At 42.8% G+C, this 24,023-nt stretch overlaps 2 pseudogenes; one reads left to right on the top strand and one right to left on the bottom strand.

The window, feature by feature from the left end:
* Window positions 1–22,493, top strand: part of LOC139476965 (uncharacterized) — a 51,406-nt pseudogene extending 28,913 nt beyond the window's left edge.
* On the bottom strand, window positions 1,315–9,725 carry LOC139476927 (uncharacterized; annotated as a pseudogene).
* Window positions 22,494–24,023: the final 1,530 nt, after the last annotated feature.

Here is a 24,023-nt window from a genome sequence, read left to right as displayed (position 1 = left end):
CACTAATTACATCAAGGGTAGTTTGAATCATTTGAATGGAACACACAGAGTAATCATTTAAAGATGCATTCATTTACATACATATACACTTCAATTGCAAACATTCAATAAAATATACAATTGACAACAGATGCACAGGAATTACTTTGCTTCCACGAGCCTGGTTATGAGGAATATAAATTTGCTGAACCAATGTCTAAAAACGTTATCATATTATATTTTATACTATTTTAATATACACTATATTGTTAGATTGTTTTTCGTGTTACATGATCCAACCTAACTATAATACTAACTTTACTGGTTACCTTAATCATTATTGCCTAATTTATAATGTTGATTATATTCAAACAACTGAGAATATAGAATGCAATAGAAAATAGGAATATAGTTTAAGAACATACAATATACATGAAGTGAACATATCTTACCTTAAAACAACCAAGAGAAGCATCTATTAGTGGCCAGTCTTTATTAAACAATATCTACACAATGTTGCTAATCTAACATGCTGACTATCTGACTTTCAGAGATTATCTCTCAGTTTTGAAGGACATGAGTATGCAGAAATGACTAATATTACATAAGTTTTCTTGGAGAGCGCGTTATCATAAAATAATGTTTACTTCTCTCGCTGGACATGTAGTCTTAACGATTAGTTCCTAACGCCTATGGACTAAATCTTGGGAATGAAGGCAGGCGTATATCAACATCGACTGATAATAACTTTGGACGGAACTTGTATGTAGTCTTAACGCTTAATACATAATGCCGTTCGACTACACGCATGTAGTCTTAACAATTAGCTCATAACGCTTATAGACTAAATCTTGGGAATGAAGGCTGGTGTATATCAACACCGACTGATAATAACTATAGATGGAACATGCATGTTGTCTTAACGCTTAATACATAATGCCTTTCGACTACACGCATGTAGTCTTAACGCTTAATACATAGTGCTTATCAACCCAACCTTGTGAATGAAGGCCGGTGTATATCAAAACCGACTGATAGTTAATTGTAGTACACAAATTATTAAGTAACATACACAAAATATGATGTTTAGTCTTATTTTATAAAGTCAAAATTATTTACAAAAAATAGAAGAAAATATGATGTATTTTGGAACTATGACATACCCATGGGCGTCGTGGAGCTTTTGTCCTCAAAAGCTTTTAATTTGAGAACATTATACAATTATACAAAACATAAGTAATAAGACAAAGAAATGAATGCAAAAACAGACAGATCAAACATAAATGGTTACATGATGTACAATATAATGTAATGCTCAAATGCAATGCCCACACACTAAATTAACTGCAACATGTTTGGTTGATCAAGGACTTGATAAAAACTGTTGTGGACTTGAAGAATGTATGCACTAAAAGGTTGTGTTAAAATCTTATGGAGTTTACGGGCATTTAGAAAGGAAATTCTTATTTTATTAGGGATAACAATGGAAGTTGTAGTTAGCTTGTTCGTAACAGTGAAACCTGGCCAATTCACAGAGAGAGTGGGGAAGAAATAACCAGAGATTCGAAGGTTGTCAATAGTGTAAGGTGGCTGAATATTCCAATAAGAAGGGCAAAGAGTCAGGGACATAACTTGGACAGTAGCACAATCAGGACCTGTAGTGAGTTCTAACAAGAGATCATTCTGAGAAGTAGAGCGTCGGCGATACAGTAGGAGCAATACAGAGGCAACAGCTACAGTGAGAAACCCTAAAAGGATAGACACATGATAGTCCGCCAGATCCCTTAGCACAAAGCTCGATAAACTTGGACTAGGAGTAGTTGCGGCAATATAACTGAGATCTGGAGGTAACACGGCTTTAACTGGGACAGCACGTGTGACCAACATAAGTGCAGCAGAAAGGGTACGAATTTTGAAGAACATCCAGAGGGCCAAAAGAAATGTTATACCAGAGATAGTACTGGCAGTAATGGCAATAAGAAAATTTGTATCCAGCCATGATGATTCAACAGAAATTGTTCCATCAAGGAGAGGTTCTGCTATTGTTTGAAAAATAGTTTCATCTTTCTTGGCTCTCTCTGCAACACGTTTGAGACTAAGATGGGCTTTATTGTCGTTTGCCAAAACATCAGACATCTCATGTGAATATATGTTAAAGTTTGGAATAGAAAAATTTAGAGCTTTCTGAAATGTTGTATCTCCAGTGATTGTTGAGAGAGCAGAGGAATCAAAAAAATGTTGAAGTAAAGCTAGATTGACCGGAAAAAGTTTAGACATGTCCCCTGAAGAATTATTACAAGATGAAAATGCAGCTGGGTAGAAGAATGCTTCAGTTGATAACGAGCAGTAACAAGGAATTTCTATGACACAAAAGGAACAACCAGTAACTATACGGTGCCCACCTTTACAAGCAAGCTTTAGAAAGGGAATCCTGTAGACGAGAACATGAGAACCATCTATCATTAATATCTGGGGAGGCTGTGGTCTGGTAATATATCGAAAATCACAGAGAGCCTTTACAGAAGGTTTGATGTTTTGGAGTAAGGCAAGAGCACATGAAGGCATGGTTGTAGAATGGACAGCAATGCGAAAGGGACAGTGAAGTAATAAGTTATCACCAGAGCAAGAGCCTATAGTAGAACTGGAAAGTTCAGCATAGTGTTGATGGTCTTGTGAGATTGCAATAACATCCGGAATATCTAAAAGTTGTGTGGTATGAGAGGAAGTGTCATTGATGGGTAAGGGCAGGGATATCACTTTGTATAGTTGATATGGCTGGGTCATGGAGGACAATGGGAATTTTACTGATATATATACATGGGATTTTGCATGGGTAAAGATAAATTTAGCATTGGTATAATAATAGTTGGGAGTTGTTTGCAGAATGTTGAAGCTGGGATACTTTTGAGAGAGAAGATTTGAAATGTGATGTACAGTCTGTTGTAAGGTCTCTGGAGGGATTAGAAGTGGTGACAATTTATTCTTAGCTAAATCGTGAATACCTAACTTAAGTTCTTCAAGTTGATGTTCTACCATATACGCCTGTTGAATCTGGTCAATTAAAAGAGATGTCAATGTGACAAGAGTTGACTGAATAGACTGAACATTTTTCTCTAAAGCAAGGGCAGTATACTGAATGGCATCATGGTTTGCCTTAACACCTTTTACAGGATTTTTGAAGCGAATATCTACAACTTTCATGAAAGATGACATATGGGCAGAGTGTTGTTTGAGGGTGTTTGTGAGACTAATGTCATGTTTTGTGAGGGCATTTATGTGTTGAGCAAGTATGTTCACATCATTTGTAGTTGCTGTTCCAAATAATGTCTTAGACAATGAACCAACAAAGCTAAAAATTGCTCGTTTGGAGCGAGAAGAGGAAGGACGATTGGACTCAGGAATGAGCTTCATGATTTGTTGACGTGTTGCATTAAGTTGAGTAACACACTTCGTTTTGACAACATTCAAATGCATTTGAAATTGATTGAGGAGTGGACAAATGCTGTCGCCTTGGTGACAGCCGCTCATTGTTGGAATACGTGGAACTGTTGGGAGCTTGACCTCATAGGTGTTGACCCAAAACTCTGTCGCAAAGTGAACTTTGGAGGTTGGCTGGTAGATGACTCCATAATTAAGACGTTGGATTGGACTCGAACACATGATAGGGTGAGCGAAAACAGTCAGTAGCCAAAGTAACATCAGACTCCATGCAGACCCTTAGAGATCCGAAAACAATGGAAACCAATAAGATATGATGACCTAGAGATGCAAAAATGTCCTGCAGTAACATATGCAAATCCTAGCATTTATAAAACACAGAAACTATGTTACTGTAGAGGGGTTGGTCAACATTACCCAAGGAACCAAATGAAATATCTTTAAGAGACTGAGGAGATCAAGATAGGTCTTGAACTACTTGAAAAACCTAGGTTTGTGTTTGCGTGCACGTCCAGAATGTGTCTTGTGTTTATGGAAGTGTTTGAGAAGATGAGGACTGAGATTAGATGCAGGTTCCCAGGTGGTTTTGGAATATCCCGTCCATTTGACCTGATACTGTTTCCTACCTCTCATCATTTTGCAGCGAAGGATGCTATCAATAGGAAATGTTTGACTTTGCTGAATGTCAACGTCAGGTGCCTGAGATGTAGAGGGAGTTGGTAAAGAATTTGGGGTGTCAGAATCAGGAATGTTTGATTGTGGGGGTACTGGGAGTGTGACATCTTCAGGGTTGTGTGTTGGTCGAGGAGCTGGGGATGGACATCTAGTCACTTGCTCTTCATCAGGATCTTGTGCATTGAGTGGATTTTCGGTTCTCTCGGTGTATGTTTTCAACCTGTTAGCATGAACAAGGGATTTGTGGACTTTTGCCGAGTGTGAATGTTGAAGTTTGAATGTGTGATTTGGACCTAAAGCAATGATTGTGAAGGGACCTGCCCATTTGCTTGACAATTTGGACGAGAGACCTTTTGGGACTGTCGGGTCAGTTAAGAGGACCTTGTCACCAACTGAGAAGGATGGAACCTTAGCTTTCAAATCTGTACGTTCTTTATTGATTTTCTGACTGATCTGCATGTTGTCTTTGGCTATGGATTTGGCAACTTTGAGATTTTCCAAGACTATGTTAAGGTGTTTCTCCGCAGTTTTCCCTACAGTGGGCTTTGGAAGGAGGCTTATATCTATTGGAAGATGCATTTCCCTACCAAACATGAGATAGTGAGGTGTATAGCCAGTGGAATGACATGGAGTTGAACGCATTGACATCATGATACAGGGGATGAGATCTGCCCAATTTGATTGATCACGTTCAACATATGCTCTGAGTGCTTGCTCAATAGTGCTGTTCCTTCTCTCGCACATGCCATTAGTCTGAGGGTGGTAACTTGATGTATAGTGATGCTTGATATCAAAAAGCTCACAGAGTGCATTAACAAGCTTTGATGTGAACTGCCTACCTCTGTCAGAGAGAAGAGTGCGAGGCGCACCAAACCGAGTAATCACTTCATTGAAAAGGATGGTAGCAACCTCACTGACTTCCTGGGTACGCATAGGGAAACCTTCTGTCCAACGTGTGAAAGAATCAACAATCAATAGAACATATTTGTAGCCTGCCTTGGTTTCTGGGAGGGGACCTAAGATGTCAATGTGAAGGCGGGAAAAGGTGTCTGCAATTGGCATTGGGACCATTGGAGCTGGCTTGGCATTGATCTGACGCTTAGATCGCTGACAGATATCACAAGATTTTATGTAGTCTTCAATATCCTGATACATGCCCGGCCAGTAATATTTGGCTAAGAGGGTTTGTCTTGTTGAGTCCCTACCAAGATGACAACCACCTACTTTTGAGTCATGATAGGCATAAAGAAGATCTTTGCGGAGAGGAAGAGGCACAACAAGCTGAGTAATAACTGAGGGGCGATTGTTTTTGGATCCTCTAAACTTTGATTGATGAAAATGATAAAGGATACCATCCCAGACATCATATTCCTGGGCACGCCCTCTAAGACCTTTGACCTGAGATTCACTGTAAGATTCTGGGATTTCACCTTTTTGAAGGAAATCAATAATAGGCTGTAGATCTGGGGAGTTGTATTGTTTGACATCTAGTTGCTCAAAATCGAACGTAGAGGATACTGCAGAGACTGATGGACTGGTAGTTTGTGGTTCATTCACATACACAAAATCAACAGCTAGGGAGACAGAATCGTCAACGATCGGCACCAAGGATGGAGAGTGGGCTGGGGTGTTTGTGATGGAGTTCGATGTGTCAGGAGAGGGAGAAAGCCTATTTTTGTGAACATCAGTAGGAAGTTTGGATGTTTGTGATTGGGTAGACTGGCATGTTTGTTGTTTGGAGATCAAGGAAGGAGTGCATGTGATAGCTGTAACATTTGCGTGAACATGAGAAGGCAGGGGAGGGGATGGTATGGTATCAGTAACTGGAAGCGTTTTGGGTTCAGGATACTGAGTACGAGATATAGCATCAGCATTTACATTTGATTTTCCTGGGCGGTGTATAACTTCAAAATCATAGCCTTGAAGCAAAAGCGACCATCTACCTAGACGTCCTGCGTCTTCTTTGAACTTATGGAGCCAGGTCAAAGCTTTGTAATCTGTGTACACCTGAAATTTCTTTGATGCCAAATATACTCTAAAGTGTCTAATTCCTTCTACAACTGCCAGGCATTCTAAGTGTGTGACACCCCATTTTCTTTCCGCCTGATGTAAAGATCTACCTCCATAGCATATTACATGTTCACGTCCCTCAGAGTCCTTTTGACCTAAGATGTACCCTATCGAAGTATTTGATGCATCAGTGGTGAGAATGAATGGACGAGAGGAATCAGGATAAGCAAGAACTGGAGATGATGTGAGCTTTCGCTTATGTGTTGTGAATGCCTGTTCAGCTTTGTCAGACCAAATAAAGGGGGTGTCTTTTTTTGAGAAGATCATACAGTGGTGAGACAATTCCTGAAAAGTTTGGGACAAATTTTCTGTAGTAACTGGCTAAGCCTAAAAAGTGTCTAACAGCATGTACATTCTTTGGTTGGGGAATTTTATTGACTGCTTCAATTTTGGATTGATCTACTTTGATTCCATCTTTGTCAAAAATGTGACCTAAATACTGAACTTCTTTGGCAGCAAACTTGCATTTACTAGCTTTAAGAGTAAGTCCTGCTTGTCTGATCTTTTGGAATACACATTTCAAATGGGTCAAATGTTCAGAGAAAGTTTTAGAAAATACTATCACATCATCCACATAAATCAAAATGTATTTCCAATTCATTTCTTTTAAGGCTTCAGATATTGTGCTTTGGAATGCCATGGGAGCATTTTTCTGGCCAAAAGGGAGGCGATTCCACTCAAATACACCATCAGGAGTTATGAACGCTGATTTGTGTTTAGTGTCCGAATGAAGGGGAATCTGCCAAAACCCACCAGCACAATCCAGAACACTAAAGAATTTGGCCTGACTTTCGCCAACAGTATCTATGACATCTTCAAAACGGATGAGAGGGAAGAAAATGGGTTTTGTAACAGCATTCAAACGTCTGTAGTCGACCGCAAAACGATAGGTGTTGTCCCTTTTCTTTACCATAACCACCGGGGAATGCCATTCAGAAGAACTAGGGGAGATAATGTTTGTTTCTAACATTTCCTCTATTTGTTTTGAACATTCCTTTCTGATTTCAGCACTTTGGCGATAGAAGGGAAGTCTTAATGGTCTAGCATCTCCTGTTTCTATTTTGTGTTGATGCAAGTGGGTGGTACCTAGTTCCGACAAGTTTTCGGCAAAGGCAGATCTTTGAGAATTTAAAAAGGATAAGAGAGCTTGCTTTTGTTCAGGGGAAAGATCAGACTCACTTAAATCAAAAGATATATCCGATGAGCATGAGGGGTTCTGGTTTTGTGATGGGTGAACAGAGGCATGAGATGATCCTAAGTTGGTGTGAGTAACCTGAGTGTGGGGTTGAGAAAGAGTGTGACCTAACTTTGAAGTATGTGATAGTGATGAGATGCCTTTAGGGTGATCAGATGAAGTTGCGCTGACCTGATGTGACATGATGGATGAACAACTTTGATTAAATGAGTGACCTAAGTGTGGGTTGAATGAATGATATAAGGGTGTGTTGGACGAATAACCTGAGTATTGGTTTGGTGAAAGACCTGAGTGTTGGTTGGATGAATGACCAGAGTATGCATTGACCTGTTTTGACATGTTGAATGCACAACCTGAGTTTTGAGTGAAAGAGTGAGCTGAGGGTGAGTTGAATGAATGACCTGAGTATGCATTAAACTCTTTTGACAAGTTGGAGGTAGAGAGCCTAGGGTCAGTGTCGGGAATGTCTGAGAGAACGGATATGGAGGACATGTCGATTTCTGAAGTGGTTGCAAGTACTCTTTTAGTGTTTAAGTGGACATCTTTATCTGTTGGATTTAAAAGTCTCATGTACACAGCCTTTTTAGAATTCCTTACAAGACATCTAGCACCTTGAAGTTTTGTTTTGGAAAGTTCGGGTACAGGCTCAAGCAGAAGGGTATCACCTCGTCTATTCCTAGAGATAAGAACAGGAACATCTACCTGGTGTTTGGCGGGAATAGCAACTTGATGTTTACACCTAGCATAACCTGCATTAGATTCAACCAAAGCAACAGTGATTAGACCTTCATGAATGTAAAGACATTTAGAAGACAGACAGACAGTAGCTTTGTTATCTTCTAAAAAGTCCATGCCTAGGATGAGAGAGTGATGGAGAGAGGAAAGAACATGAAAGGTTTGGGACAGGAGAACATTGCCAACATTAATATCAAGTGAAAGAGAGCCTAATACTGAATGAATTTCACCTCCTACACCTGTTATTTGACTAAGATGGGATTTAGATAACTGTTCCTTAGTGTATCCTGCCTTGTGTAAGAAGCGCATGCTGACACAGCTGATGGATGCACCTGTGTCAACAAGGGCTGGTGTTTTTGCTTGCTTCACCTTTATCAGAACAGTGTTCTTGACCAAAGGAGCCACAAGTGAGACCACCGGGTTCTCATGCCTGACCTCAGAAATCTGAGAATCAGGCGCGAGTTCCTATTGCATAGGTGCTTTGTTCTGTGCATAGTAAGCACTGAGACAGATGCTAAAATGGTGTCCTATGTTATTGCAATAAGTACAAACTGTGTTGTAGTGTGGGCATGCATAACGATTCGAGCAATACATACCACAGCCATGACACTTTTGTTGGAGGTGAGGTGGCACTGGTAGTCGTGGTCGTCGTGGATACTGCTGTTGAGGGTGTGGGTACTGCTGACGGTGGAATCGAGGGCGTGGCATCTGTGTGGACATGTTCATTGGATGTGCTGGCATCGGTGGTGGTGGCTGGTCTGGAGGTGTCAACTGTTGTTGCTGTTGTTTCTGCGGTCTATATCTCTGCATCGAAGGTCTGTTGTGATGGTCTTGCTGTCCACTGGATGATGGGATAGCAGCAGCCTGCACGGTAGAGGGCGTTGCCTTGGTGATCAAGATGGCAACCAAGTTGGTGAGCTGGTCCACCTTTGCAGCCATATTGACATCAGCTGAATTGGCCGTCAAGGACTTTTCAGCCAACTCTGCCTGATGCCTTACTTCCTGTAAGGTGGTCGGTTCCTTATTATACACAATCTGTCGTATTGCCGAACGAAGGCCATTTACTGTTATTGCGACGACAACTGATGCAGGGAGATTGAGATGTGTTGTATTAGCCTGAACTCTTGTGACATATCCAGTGACAGTCTCGTCACTAGCTTGTGCCATCTGTAAAACACTGACGTCGAATGCAGCTGGAGAAGAGAAGCGTTCGGGCAAGGTTATTCCGATCTTCCTCAGAGAGCTCCCGATACCATAATTTAGCTGCTCCTTCAAGATAAAATGGTATTAGTTTGCATTTCCGATCATCATTAAAGGAGTAAAAGTTTGAAAAGTTTAAAAAGTCTTGCCACCAATTCTGTCCATTTGTAGTTCCAGAGTACTCCTCGAGCTTTACATGTGGCATACTTGACATATTTGAGGTCAATGATGAAGTTATTATTGAAGTTGCTGTCAACGTTGATGCAGGCGTTGTTGAATTTGCTGCTGTTGTGGTGATGACAGCTGGAGACACAAGGATGAGTGAAGATGGTGACTGAAGGACCGGAACAGGACTGAGCAGGCTGGTCAACAATGACCTTGGCTCTTGGCCCCTCAGCTTCTGTCTGTAGTTATTGGGTGTTGCGCCGGTCATCTAGGATTTCCTCCACCATTTATAATAAACCTTGTGACCTATAATCACCTTTAAAGGTTTATGTTTGGTCAAGGCTAATTATAATTCCTAGAATTAGCTGTCGGGGAATTAGCAAGGGACTGCACACCTTAAAACAACCAAGAGAAGCATCTATTAGTGGCCAGTCTTTATTCCGTGTGTCTCAACAGTCATTTACATATCACAATAAAACATAAACAAAGTACAACCTAAGACAATTGAAGTATTCCGAAAATTATGAATTCACAGTTACAGTATAAATCTTACAATATATCATACAATAAACAAATGCACTTAACAATGAAACGAAGACACTTTACAATTGGTTGAAAATATAATACCCGTGATATAGCGCAATTAAGCACAATGTATTTTAGATAAACAGGATAACTCTTCGGTAAGACACATACTACATGCATATGTGTTACCAATAACTAAAATAATCTTACATGATCTTTTCTATTTATGAAGAGCGTAATGATCCGCGTTACTTTAATATACCTAGCAGAAGATAACCTAAACGAATAATATGAATACACATACATAATAAATATCTTACCTATTAATGAAATAGTCTTACATGATCTTTAGATGTTTATGAAGAATGTAATAATAAGCTTTAGTCCAGTACACTTTACAGAATACAACGTAAACCGAATAATAAGAATATACAAATATTAATAAATATCACACCCATTACTAAAATAATCTTACATGATCTTTTAATGTTTATGCGAAACGTACAGATGAGCTTTACTTCAATACAACCTTACAGAATACAACTTAAACCAAATAATAAGAATATTCAAATATTAATAAATATCTCACCCATTACTAAAATAATCTTACATAATCTTTTTAATGTTTATGTGCAACACAAAGATGAGCTTTACTTCAATACAACCTTAAAGAATACAACTTAAACCGAATTATAAGAATATACAAATATTAATAAGATTTCAACCTGCTAATTAAATAATATGGCCACGTTTTATATCTAAACTACCGTTAATAACAAAAGTCATATGCCCGACGGCATGTCATTGAATGTGTACAACGTAGAAATAAATAGAGCTTAATAATACTGAAATTATAGCAATACATGAGCAACTGAATTAAACAACAAGTGTTATGTGTGCTCACGGGTTTTGCGTGTACAGTATAGTTGCCTCGCTCAATAAGTACATTGTTTTAACACTAATTACATCAAGGGTAGTTTGAATCATTTGAATGGAACACACAGAGTAATCATTTAAAGATGCATTCATTTACATACATATACACTTCAATTGCAAACATTCAATAAAATATACAATTGACAACAGATGCACAGGAATTACTTTGCTTCCACGAGCCTGGTTATGAGGAATATAAATTTGCTGAACCAATGTCTAAAAACGTTATCATATTATATTTTATACTATTTTAATATACACTATATTGTTAGATTGTTTTTCGTGTTACATGATCCAACCTAACTATAATACTAACTTTACTGGTTACCTTAATCATTATTGCCTAATTTATAATGTTGATTATATTCAAACAACTGAGAATATAGAATGCAATAGAAAATAGGAATATAGTTTAAGAACATACAATATACATGAAGTGAACATATCTTACCTTAAAACAACCAAGAGAAGCATCTATTAGTGGCCAGTCTTTATTAAACAATATCTACACAATGTTGCTAATCTAACATGCTGACTATCTGACTTTCAGAGATTATCTCTCAGTTTTGAAGGACATGAGTATGCAGAAATGACTAATATTACATAAGTTTTCTTGGAGAGCGCGTTATCATAAAATAATGTTTACTTCTCTCGCTGGACATGTAGTCTTAACGATTAGTTCCTAACGCCTATGGACTAAATCTTGGGAATGAAGGCAGGCGTATATCAACATCGACTGATAATAACTTTGGACGGAACTTGTATGTAGTCTTAACGCTTAATACATAATGCCGTTCGACTACACGCATGTAGTCTTAACAATTAGCTCATAACGCTTATAGACTAAATCTTGGGAATGAAGGCTGGTGTATATCAACACCGACTGATAGTTAATTGTAGTACACAAATTATTAAGTAACATACACAAAATATGATGTTTAGTCTTATTTTATAAAGTCAAAATCATTTACAAAAAATAGAAGAAAATATGATGTATTTTGGAACTATGACATTAGCAATAGATTGCTGCACGTCGGCGTACAGATCCTGCCACACCCCGTAACAGTACACGATGAGGTCGGGTGGCTTATCAAACACTGTACTGGCATTCTCTAACAGGCGTTTCGTCCAATAGGTCTTGCCGCTACACGTGCCCCCGATCACGGACAAGGTGGTAGGTGTGATGAAAGGGAGCAAACATTTCGTGGACATATTTCACGGAGTATCTATGCGAACTGATACATTCTGTCACCGGTGCGGGCTTATTTATGCAGCCCTCGGTACGAGTGTCCGTTGTTGACATCTAGCCAGTCTTTGGAGAGCTCTTTGGGCTTCGTCTCTGACCTGTCTGACGTGTTCGTACTCGAATATAAACTGAATCAAGGGAGTATGGTTTAACAGGGTTCGCTTAATGCTTCTATTCGTCGTGTCGGGACGAGCGATACGTCGCAACATTCTCAAATAATGGTTGTGGGGATGAGGCTGTAAGAAACGACGATTCTCACCGCGTGTTACCGGGATGCGACCATCGAGCAATCGCTTTACGATGGCTTTAGTACCCTTGATTTGCTCGCCATTCATGCTGCGAATATCGCGCAAGGTTTCTTGGTAATCATTCGACGAAAGAAGTTGTCTGAAAAACGTGTAATGTCGCAGGACGTATCTCGCCATGTCTGAATCGTACGGTGTCACACTCGACATTGACACGTACTCGTGAGACTTTGATCTTAAATAATCATGAAAACCGTATAACCCAACTTACATTGAACCATATACATACATCCATGTCATATATAGAACTGAAACACAATAGACATTTTCTCTGTTTTTATTGACTCGTCTAACACTCTACAGGAGGAAAGATCGTGTTATATCGTAGAACACGTGAAACAGTACTTGAAATAGTCACAGATAAAGCGAGTCACATACGCATCATTGCGTGTTTTGTCTGTACAAAACATCTGTACGATATCTCGTAAACTAGCACTATTTCTACATTTCTGTAACGCGTAATATAAACAATAGAATCCACAAGCGCTCGAACTAGATTGCTGTAAAACAGACGTGTTATATCGATAACTGCGAGAATGTTTCTTGATAAAATATTCAAATTCACGATGATAGTAACTGGGTTTCTGTCCATAACTATCAAAAAACTCGCCGACTCCACTGCCGTCAAAGTAAAAGGCAACCCAATGTTGACCCTCGCCACGTGCTAGGTCCGTGTTAGCCACACACCCCCATGGTTTTCCACTGGAAGGTACGGTGATGTTAGCTAATGTATCTCTCGCGTACACACCCACCACGTGTGTACGGAGGCTGGGGTCGCTACGGATGGCACACTGTAACTGTCGTTTGTACATTGTCTACTTTAGAAACACGTTACGGCTTTGGTCGATTTCGATGAGGGCCGGAAACTTGGCCAGGGCGATGACGTTGAAGGTATGGGCGAGGGCTTGAGCAAACTGGACTTCTAGTCGTAGATTACCCGACTTGACCAGATTCAGATATTCCCCTCTGTCGCCATGGATGTCTTGCAGGTTAAACACGTACAAGGCATGACCTACGGAAAATTCCGTGCGGTCCAAGTTCAAACCTTTGTCTTTGCGCCATTCGTTATTCCAGTCGTACAGACCGGCGTAAGCTTCGACGTCGTTCGACTCTAACGGTCGTCCAGGTACACTGGTACCGTTCAAGTACAGTCCCATGCTTTTAACGATATCGCCTTGGAAACAGAAGGGATTGACCGTGTACGATCCGTTCACCCCATCGGACCTCACCAAGGCGACCACGAGTCGACTGGGGACTTCGTCTTGAAACATGGCGTCCCAGTTAAAGCTCAGACTGGACGAGGCGACCGAGGCCATTTTGATCATGGATCGTTCGTACGGGTACAGGGCGTTGGCTTTTTCGAACTGTTTGTTGTGGGCCACGATGAGAGCGTCATTGATCCTCAGTTTGCATACTTTCAGGTACACGTCTTGTAGTTCGACGGTGTAATGTTTATCGGTCTCGTCAGACATCAAGACAAAGGTCGTGTTGGAGCGAAACAGTTTGAGCCCCACGTCCACGCCGTTCACCAGATGACGGTCGAAACCGAACACGTCTTCCATGAGGGGTCCCGTTAGGGTGAGCGACTTGCTTCCGGCGATGAAGCATCCTCGATTAATGAGACCGTCATTGCTACCGGCATAGGGATCAGCGGAGTTAAAATCACCCACGGTGACACCCGAATCTTTGTAATACAGCTGACTGGTCAGCTGACTGGTCTTGGTATCGGCGCCGTAGTCGAGGACGGTTTCCATGAGAGCTTTGTAAGGGTAACCGGCATTGCTGGAGCTCACTTGTTGTCCCTGTAGGAACACGCTCACCTGATTCCACAAGCTGTGCAAAGTGAGGTTGACGGGCCCTACTTTTTCTTTATCGGCTAAGGGCGTTTTGTCGGTGTGAGTGACCTTGAGTTTGACGTGAAGTCGGGTCTTGCTCAAGTCGATGTAGTCTTTCCCTCCATTGGGTATGTGAAATTCCACCGGACTGGAATCGGTGATGACGGATAGGGGCCTTACGTTCTCGTAGTAATGTTGAAGGATGCTGGTTTGATAGGGTGGCAGTTCGAATAAATCTAAGCTATTTGGCAGGGCTTCGGTAAACTCTTTCTCCGTCAGTACCGACATGGTTACTGGTTGAAGATGTCTCGGGGGTCGACAGCGGGTGTATCTTTAAACTCGATGAAGGATCGTTTAGAGATGTTACCCTCGCGACGTACTTTCTTCGATGTGACAATCTTGTGTCCTGCTTTGCGTTTTATAGCCTTAGTTCGCTTCTGAGCCGCCACGGCCCTCTGGACCATGTTCTGATTGGGTGACGTCATTGTTACGTTCAATTTAGAGCCGCGGCTGGGTGATACTTTGGCAAGGGGTGCGATGGGAATGATTCGCGACCTGGGTCGACCTTTGATCAGCTGTTTTCCCTCATGCTTACTTCTGCGATCTACTAAAAAGTCCACAAACTTCTTAGTGTCGGGAATGTACAGTTTCCGTTCCATCGTGCTTAAGTCAGAAAGGGATACCGTCGCAACACGAGTGATACGTTCACGGTCTCTTTCAGAAATGAATGCGATGTTCCTTCTGCACACTTTATATACACTTCGATTTCTGACGTGTCTCTCACGATAACGGGTAAGTACCATGGCTGGTGAAAATAATAATTGGGTCCGTCTCTCAGATCGAGTCGTCTCAATAAAGGTAGATAATTCTCACCCACGTGTGAACTGTCGCACAGATTACACAACACGTCAATGGTGGTATTATTGATATCTTTCAACTCGACTCGTCCTAGTTTTATTTCTAACAGAGCCACCATCCACATGCCCTCCAGTTTCAAATGTTGAGACAGTTTCACCCGGAAACGGTAAGGCGTGTTGTCCGGATAATACTCCCGGGAGTCTGCACTGTTAAACACGATGTATTTATCCATTTTACTTGTCCTTCACTTCCCTTGCTTCTACCCAGGAATCGAAACTCGATGGCCAACCTGTCCACCTGACTAAATAGTACATTTTCGCTTTGTCTTTCTTTTTCTTTAACACTTTTTCGATATCCCATGCAGCATCTAAATCTTTATCGACACGCTGTAATTCTTCTCCGTAAAAGCGCCCCTTTAAGAACTGGTCGTGAAAATCTTTCAGTGTGTATAAAGGAATTCCCTGTCGTCGATAACGGGCTGCTACTTTAAATAACTCTTCCGTCCATCTCAAGTTGTCTTCCTTAGCGAAAGGTTTTCTCAAATAACTGATTCTCACGATATCCCCTATTTTATATTGAAAGGGACGGAGCTTGTGTGATATGTATGCTGATGGTTTCATGTATAAATGTCCCCATACTTTGACTTCATTTCGTTCATTCACATCTGCAGGGGCCCACTCGCCTAAGCTTCTATGTACTGTGTGATTGTAATTATACACTAAATCGGGTAGCACGTCCACATAGCGCTCGGTGTTCTTGTGTGTCAGATACCTCGCTATGAGCGACCTCAACGTTCGAATGACTCTCTCGGCGTAATTCGCTTTAATGTCTTCGTTCTGAGTGACGAACAATTTGATCGACTGACGCTCTATAAAATCCTTGAATGTCCCTTTAAATTCCGTTCCTTTGTCCACTCTGATCTTTTGAGGTGCACGTCTGTGTGAAAGGATGTCTTTAAAGCCGTCAACGATGGACTCGGGTTTCTTGTTTTTCAAAGGGGCTACCCACAGATAGCGAGACAATATGTCAATGGCTATCAGCACGTAACGTACACCACCGTTCACTTTAGCATAGCGACTCATGTCCATCAGGTCTACATCCCACTGTTCATCTACTCGGTTGACGTGTAATTTGCGATTCACCGACTTATGAAGTGTGTAAGCATCGTGCTTGCTCAACTCGGCTTTTACCTTAGACACACCCAACTTTTTACCACGTCTTTTTAAACTTTGTTGAAATTTGGAGGCACCGTAATACGCACCCGGGGACTTGGGATTAAAGTAATAGCTCTCTAACTCTTTCTGACGAGACGACGACGGTGTTACATGTGACTTACTAGACATGTTTCTGTCTCCTGAGGTAAACTCAACTGCGACCGCCCCATCTGCGCACACTCTCTTTATATACACAGCAATGTTAACAAACACATGCATTGTTCAATACTATCATGCTTTATTGTATAGAATAAGTCATGTGAATTCAACTACCATACGAATAGCTATTAACACAAGTCAAGGATTTTCAACTACGAGGAGTAATTTTTTTCAAATATTAACATTTTTATAGCACGTCGCTTCAATTGTTCAAACCATTCTGGGGTTTTGAAATACGTGTTGCGATAATCTTTACACTGATAAGGTACAAAATTAAAGGAATCTTTCAATGATGAGTCATCAGCTAAAATGCTCATCCATCGATCTAACACACGTACATCCTTGAGATCATTCATTGACATTGTAAAGTATTTGTCCACCTGTTCCTCTTCCGTCAAGCGACAGGTATGGGATTGATCACCATCTGCTTCAAACATACAGCCAAAACACAATTCTCGGGATAGTTGACAAATGAGCTTAGTCACTTCCAAGCAGTAACAGAGCGACAGCAGTTCCTCAGCGTGCTTGCGCGTGTGGTGCGCATCTAGTTCGTCGACACATAAGGGGAATGTTCTGATCTTCTTGATGATTATTCTTTTGGCTGTATCATCATTGTCTGGCTGAAACATATTGTCAGCATCTTTCACACACTCTTTCCGATTTTGAAACCAGTCCGGTGATTGAATTATTGTGTTTTCCTGTAGCTGTTCGGGTTTGCGGTGCACGTACTTCCAGGAGTAAAAAACCGTTTTTTCACTCGTCATTTTTACACAATGTTAATTTCTCACGATGTCTGATGTAGATGGATGCGACGCTGAAGACGGTCTGTGCTACGAATGATCAGTTATGCGAGGACTAACGTTTTATATACCATCTAATTTTGGAAAATGATATCATAGACTAATTAAGACATGTTCGTTGCGTACAACTGTCACTAACAAACCAGCAGACGACGAGCACCTGTGTCAACACCTTCACTCCGCTTGTATCAATACCATCCTTTGTCCCCATTGTTACCACATCTTTAGGGAGGATTCAACGGTCTAACGCACATTCAAGTACCCCCTCCATTGTCCACTCGCTCGCGCTTCATCGCTTTCCTTTGAAATTGGGAGGCAAACGCTATTGTTGTCATGAACTACTAACTTTTCCTCTACTCCCCTGTCATTGGAACCATGAGCTCCCAAGAATCATTCTCAGCTCCCTGGGAAGTATACAACCCAAGCTGCCTGTTAGGCACTGATACACCAAGGAGCCAAAACAGACACCGAAATCCGACAGTTTTCAGCGGTTTTGTTTACATTCGTGTCACAGCGCGACCTTGCCTGATGAATTCAGAAAAAAACGTCATTTCGAGATGAACTCTCGCTGACAACTGACAATGTTGGGATGAAGTGAAGTAGCATTTTGAGGCACATGAGGCCGCTGAAAAGAAATGTATAGCTTGGCATTTGTTAAAAAATTGTATGACAACTAATAGTTGAGACGGGGAACGTTGGACGGCAGATCATACATGTATTCGCTAAAATGTCCATTTGTGCATTTTTCAGGGACAGTTTCGAAGGTTGAAGCCGATGGCGTGGATAACCGTAGAGGACCAGCTAGCAATCCAGGAGGATCAGGTGCCTTGTTAGGGGGACCAGGGAGCAGACCAGGAGGATCAGGTGCCTTGTTAGGGGGGCCAGAGAGCAGACCAGGAGGACCAGGTGCCTTGTTAGTGGGGCCAGCTAGCAATCCAGGAGGACCAGCTAGCAATCCAGGAGGACCCGGTGCCTTGTTAGGTGGACCAGAGAACGGGCCAGGAGGACCAGGTGCCTTGTTAGGGAGGGGCAGAGAGCAGACCAGGAGGACCAGGTGCCTTGTTAGGGGGACCAGGGAGCAGACCAGGAGGATCAGGTGCCTTGTTAGGGGGGCCAGGGAGAGCAGACCAGGAGGACCAGGTGCCTTGTTAGGGGGGGCAGCTAGCAATCCAGGAGGACCAGCTAGCAATCCAGGAGGACCAGGTGCCTTGTTAGGGGGACCAGAGAACGGACCAGGAGGACCAGGCGGAATGTCAGGGGGCCAGCTAGCAATCCAGGAGGACCAGCTAGCAATCCAGGAGGACCAGGTGCATTGTTAGGGGGACCAGAGAACGGGCCAGGAGGACCAGGTGCCATATTAGGGGAACTAGGCGGTAAGTCGGGAGGAACCTGGCGGTAAGTCATGGGGACCAGGCGGTAAGTCGGGGGGAACTAGTCGGTGGGTCGGGTGGAACCAGGCGGTAAGTTAGGGGGACCAGGCGGTAAGTCAGGGGGACCAGGTGGTAAGTCAGGGGTACCAGGCGGTAAGTCAGGAGGACCAGGCGGTAAGTCAGGGGGAACCAGGCGGTAAGTCAAGAGGAGCAGGCGGTAAGTCAGGGGGAACCAGGCGGTAAGTCAGGTGGAACCAGGCGGTAAGTCAGGGGTACCAGGCGGTTAGTCAGGAGGACCAGGCGGTAAGTCAGGGGGAACCAGGCGGTAAGTCAGGGGGAACAGGCGGTAAGTCAGGGGTACCAGGCGGTTAGTCAGGAGGACCAGGCGGTAAGTCAGGGGGAACCAGGCGGTAAGTCAGGGGGACCAGGCGGTTAGTCAGGAGGACCAGGCGGTAAGTCAGGGGGAACCAGGCGGTAAGTCAGGAGGACCAGGCGGTTAGTCAGGAGGACCAGGCGGTAAGTCAGGGGGAACCAGGCGGTAAGTCAGGGGGACCAGGCGGTTAGTCAGGAGGACCAGGCGGTAAGTCAGGGGAACCAGGCGGTAAGTCAGGAGGACCAGGCGGTTAGTCAGGAGGACCAGGCGGTAAGTCAGGGGGAACCAGGCGGTAAGTCAGGGGAACCAGGCGGTAAGTCAGGAGGACCAGGTTGTTAGTCAGGAGGACCAGGCGGTAAGTCAGGGGGAACCAGGCGGTAAGTCAGGAGGACCAGGCGGTAAGTCAGGAGGACCAGGCGGTTAGTCAGGAGGACCAGGCGGTTAGTCATGGGGTACCAGGCGGTAAGTCAGGAGGACCAGGTTGTTAGTCAGGAGGACCAGGCGGTAAGTCAGGGGGAACCAGGCGGTAAGTCAGGGGGACCAGGCGGTTAGTCAGGAGGACCAGGCGGTTAGTCATGGGGTACCAGGCGGTAAGTCAGGGGGAACCAGGCGGTAAGTCAGGGGGACCAGGCGGTAAGTCAGGAGGACCAGGCGGTAAGTCAGGGGGAACCAGGCGGTAAGTCAGGAGGACCAGGCGGTAAGTCAGGAGGACCAGGCGGTAAGTCAGGAGGACCAGGCGGTAAGTCAGGAGGACCAGGCGGTTAGTCAGGAGGACCAGGCGGTTAGTCAGGAGGACCAGGCGGTAAGTCAGGGGGAACCAGGCGGTAAGTCAGGGGAACCAGGCGGTAAGTCAGGAGGACCAGGCGGTTAGTCAGGAGGACCAGGCGGTTAGTCAGGAGGACCAGGCGGTAAGTCAGGGGGAACCAGGCGGTAAGTCAGGGGAACCAGGCGGTAAGTCAGGGGAACCAGGCGGTTAGTCAGGAGGACCAGGCGGTAAGTCAGGGGGAACCAGGCGGTAAGTCAGGGGAACCAGGCGGTAAGTCAGGGGGACCTGGTTGCAAGTCGGGATGACCAGGGCCTGTTAAAAGCCTTGGATCACAAAGGGGATTCAAACCACCTTTGCTATACCATACCAGAGTGTTTACTTTGACGGAGGACGTTGTCAATCCCTGTTCCCTACGTTGTTACACACTAACTGTTCAGAGTATTTTTGTAATTCCATGGCATTGATCTAGGAACTACATAACGCACGTGCACGTATGGCATCGCAGCTTAAAGCTGGTTCAGAATAAGATGTTGTGTCTGTGTTCACGCGAATCCAGAAGTGGGTATAGGGTTCAACACCCGTCCCACCAAAGCCAACTCCACCCCACCGTCTATTTGAAGCACACATGTACTAGTCATGTTAACGGTTAACGGATAAAATATAACTTTGTAACTTAGACTTCTGATTATGTCTTGGCTGACAAAAGCACGTTGTTTCCCGACTTACTTCCAATAATTTAAAACAAAGAAAGGTACACCCACCCCCATTTTCCAAGAAGCTGTGTCTGCGCATGTCTCGTCTCCATCTGTTTGTTTGTTTTTGGAGTTCCAAAGCCCCTGCAGTTGGTAAAAAACGTCGAATAATACGAAGACTTACCTGGCCGTGCAATTGGTTTTGACTTTCACACAGACGGCTCATACGTATTTCATACATATTACACCCTGGGCTAGGTTATGCCCTGACACATATACGTCAGATTGGCAATGGAATCCAAATGCTACCACCGACCTAACTCCTTATGTGACTTTTCCGGTGAATCTCGGTGAAACCAACATTCTAATGATAGAATAATCTGAAATGAAAAGAGTATATTAAATGATGTAATCCACTGATCCACTTTCTTGCCAATGTGCCAATGGAAACACGTTGGTTATCGCTGATTGATTTGTGTGTAGGCTCAGCCGCCAGGTCACTATCGAACGGCGAATTGTAGTACTTAAAGTCCCAAACTCGGTTTTCTTCAGACGAAATTTGATCTTGAAATGAAAACAAATAACTGTTGATTTCACTCCATACTTTGTTTTCATGGACGTCAGATTTCAAGTTTAATATAACGCACGCCGTCAGCAACTTGTCCAAAATCCTATCGGGTTTGTTGTGGTAGCGGTCGCCGATTCTCATTAGCTGTAGTTTCACTGATGTAATGCACTAATTTACATTTACATGCTCTTGGGTTTCACCAAAGTTGAAAACGTCTGAGACTTGCATCACTTCGGGCCTTCCGCCGACACGAAGCTGACAGGCCGCGTTCCACGTGGCGTTACCTCACTCACTATTGACGTCACGTTCAATGATCAACAAAGCTGCATTTTTACAGGATTTCCCCACCCTGTCAACACTGCCACGGCAGTCATCTCTGTAACATTGAAGTCATCGGGCGTTACATCCTCTACAGAAGTCACTGCTTCCCCAGCGTCGGCTTCAACGTCATCGTCAACGTCGGCTTCAACGTCGGCATCAACGTCATCTTCAACGTCGGCGTCAACGTCGGTTTCAACGTCATCTTCAACATCGGCTTCAACGTCATCTTCAACGCCGGCTTCAACGTCATCTTCAACGTCGGCCTCAACGCCAACGCCTACATCGGTCGCAAAGGAAGGTAAGATTAGAATCTAGCTAACGTTCTGTTCTGAAAATATCGCGACGGCTGATGTGCAGAGTGGCATTCCTTAACATACCGTTTTCAACTGTGAACAACTGTGTTCTGCAGGTCAATTCTGTATGATTGATGTTCTACATGACGTGAATGGCGTTCAGACGACGTATAAAAGGTAACACTTAATAAATCATCAGTGTTCGTTAAAGAACCTACTTGTCTTTTTGGCCAGTCGCCCGCTTGCAAAAATCCATACATTTTACGTCACTTGCTTTTCACGTCACAGTTGACCCTCTTTGCAGTCGAGTTACCACACGAAGTAACGTAGATCACAAGATGGAAGGGAAAACCTAGATTTGCTCTGATTATGATCTTGGGTATGTCAGAACCATATTTGTAATTTCTCGTGGGTTTCACAAGATTGTTATACGTCCAAAACCTGCATCACTTCAGGCTTTCCTCCTACATCACTCTGAGAGGTCAAGGTGCAGTTAACATACTACTCAGAGAAGCAACAGCAACATTATTTGGTAGATGGTTAAAATCGATGATACCCTGTCAAGTAAACAACAATTACTTATATTTGTTTTGACAGGTGCGTGAACCAGAGTACCTGCTCCAGACAATGGTACCACCGGACTTCGGACGAGGGGAGATGCATGCAGAAACAAACTGGAAGTGTAGCCAGTATTGACTGCCATTATTGCTGCACCACTCCTGGCTGCAACACTTTTCCAAGATCTTCCATCTCCAGTCTTTATAAACCAAAATGAACAGCATGTCCACCTGAAGGGATTGGGTGGTTCTTTCACTGATGTATTGATCAATGTACTACTTCCTTTACACAACTCAACACTCCAACAATTCCAATTAACTTTATTTATAAACTTCGGAAAACATGTTTTCATTCCAAGACTTTCAAAACTATCCTTACCTTGAATATCGCCAATAAAAAAATATATATCTAACCTTAAGGTGATTCCTATCCGGAATACGTCATTGATGTCAGACAACCCATTGGGTTGTCAGCGGATCAGGAATGGATATGTTTTCCCCAGTAGAAAAATGCACCATTTAACATTCGCTTTAGATGATGACCAAATGCATCCAAATGAAGACAACGAGACAGACAAGTAAACAGACATAGCTAGCATCAAACTATGTACAGTAATTCGCTTTGAATCACCCACAATCTCTTAAATTCACTTACCAAGTTCAAATTTCCATAATGTCTCCTTCGAGAATAAACTGGAATATACAGCAGTAACCTGTGATTTTACCAGATGTTGCTAAATGTACGTGAATACCGTTCTGAGTGGAATGCAAATAAAAAAATTGCTTTCATTATCCACTTATGTGTGTATATTTTCACAACAATGATACACTCAATGTGTACATTAACATCATCAAGGACATATAATTAAATTGTCGTTGTGTTCATTGCAGTTCCTGCGTTCTGATTAGCTGAATTGATCACGTGTTATTTCATTTCCCAACGAATGTAAAACATTAAGTCACGCCCACCGAAGCGGACTACTCTATTTAGAACAGAATGTCGAGGAAAGCCAATATCACAGTCGAGGGAATTCCCTTTCTGCTCACGTGTATCGTCATGCACAGGATATTTAGCGAAATGCATGCATATTTATCACCCAAACTACTCTTTAAGACTGAAGGCCCCAAAGGAATGAAACATCAAACGTGCAGGCTCGCCTGTTTTTTGTCCTCTCGCCTGGGTTTAATAAATTTCATGTCTTCGGGTTTCATTTCTAACCTGTATTTTAACAACTGTGTCTTCCCGTTCTCAGGGAACTAATGTTTGAATCTGAAATTAACTGACCATGTCATTTGAAACAATCGCCTTCTCTTGCACATATTTGTTCGTGTTCGTAACAGTCTGACTGGGCCGATACGGCTTCGCTGATTCATACAGTTTGCATATCGGTTTTTTTAATTTATACCTCAATGAACCAAAGAAAATCCATAGTCATTCCTTAAATAATACCACCCTACTTTTGTCAGGGAAAATGAGTATCATCCAAAACTGGCTTCCACAAAAGATACAGCTTCGGGGAAGTCAAGTGATATCTTGTGGGACATGATCGCTGCAATAAAATAAATTGCACCACAGTGCTCAGTGCTCAGCTTATTATCCGTGACAGCGCCCGTGTTAAACTGTTTGCAAATTAGACGAAGTAATTAGCCAACCTAGTTCAATCTGGCAAGAAGAGATCGATCATCAGAATTCATCCAGAACCTGAACAAAGACAACAACAAAGGCAAGAAAATTGTGACATTGTTTG

The sequence above is a fragment of the Haliotis cracherodii genome, unplaced genomic scaffold (genome assembly GCF_022045235.1).
Source record: "Haliotis cracherodii isolate W230 unplaced genomic scaffold, xgHalCrac1.p SCAF_30, whole genome shotgun sequence".
In the NCBI taxonomy this organism is placed as follows: domain Eukaryota; kingdom Metazoa; phylum Mollusca; class Gastropoda; order Lepetellida; family Haliotidae; genus Haliotis; species Haliotis cracherodii.
The sequence above is the reverse complement of the archived record's forward strand: the minus strand, read 5'-3'. Positions and strand labels throughout refer to the sequence as shown.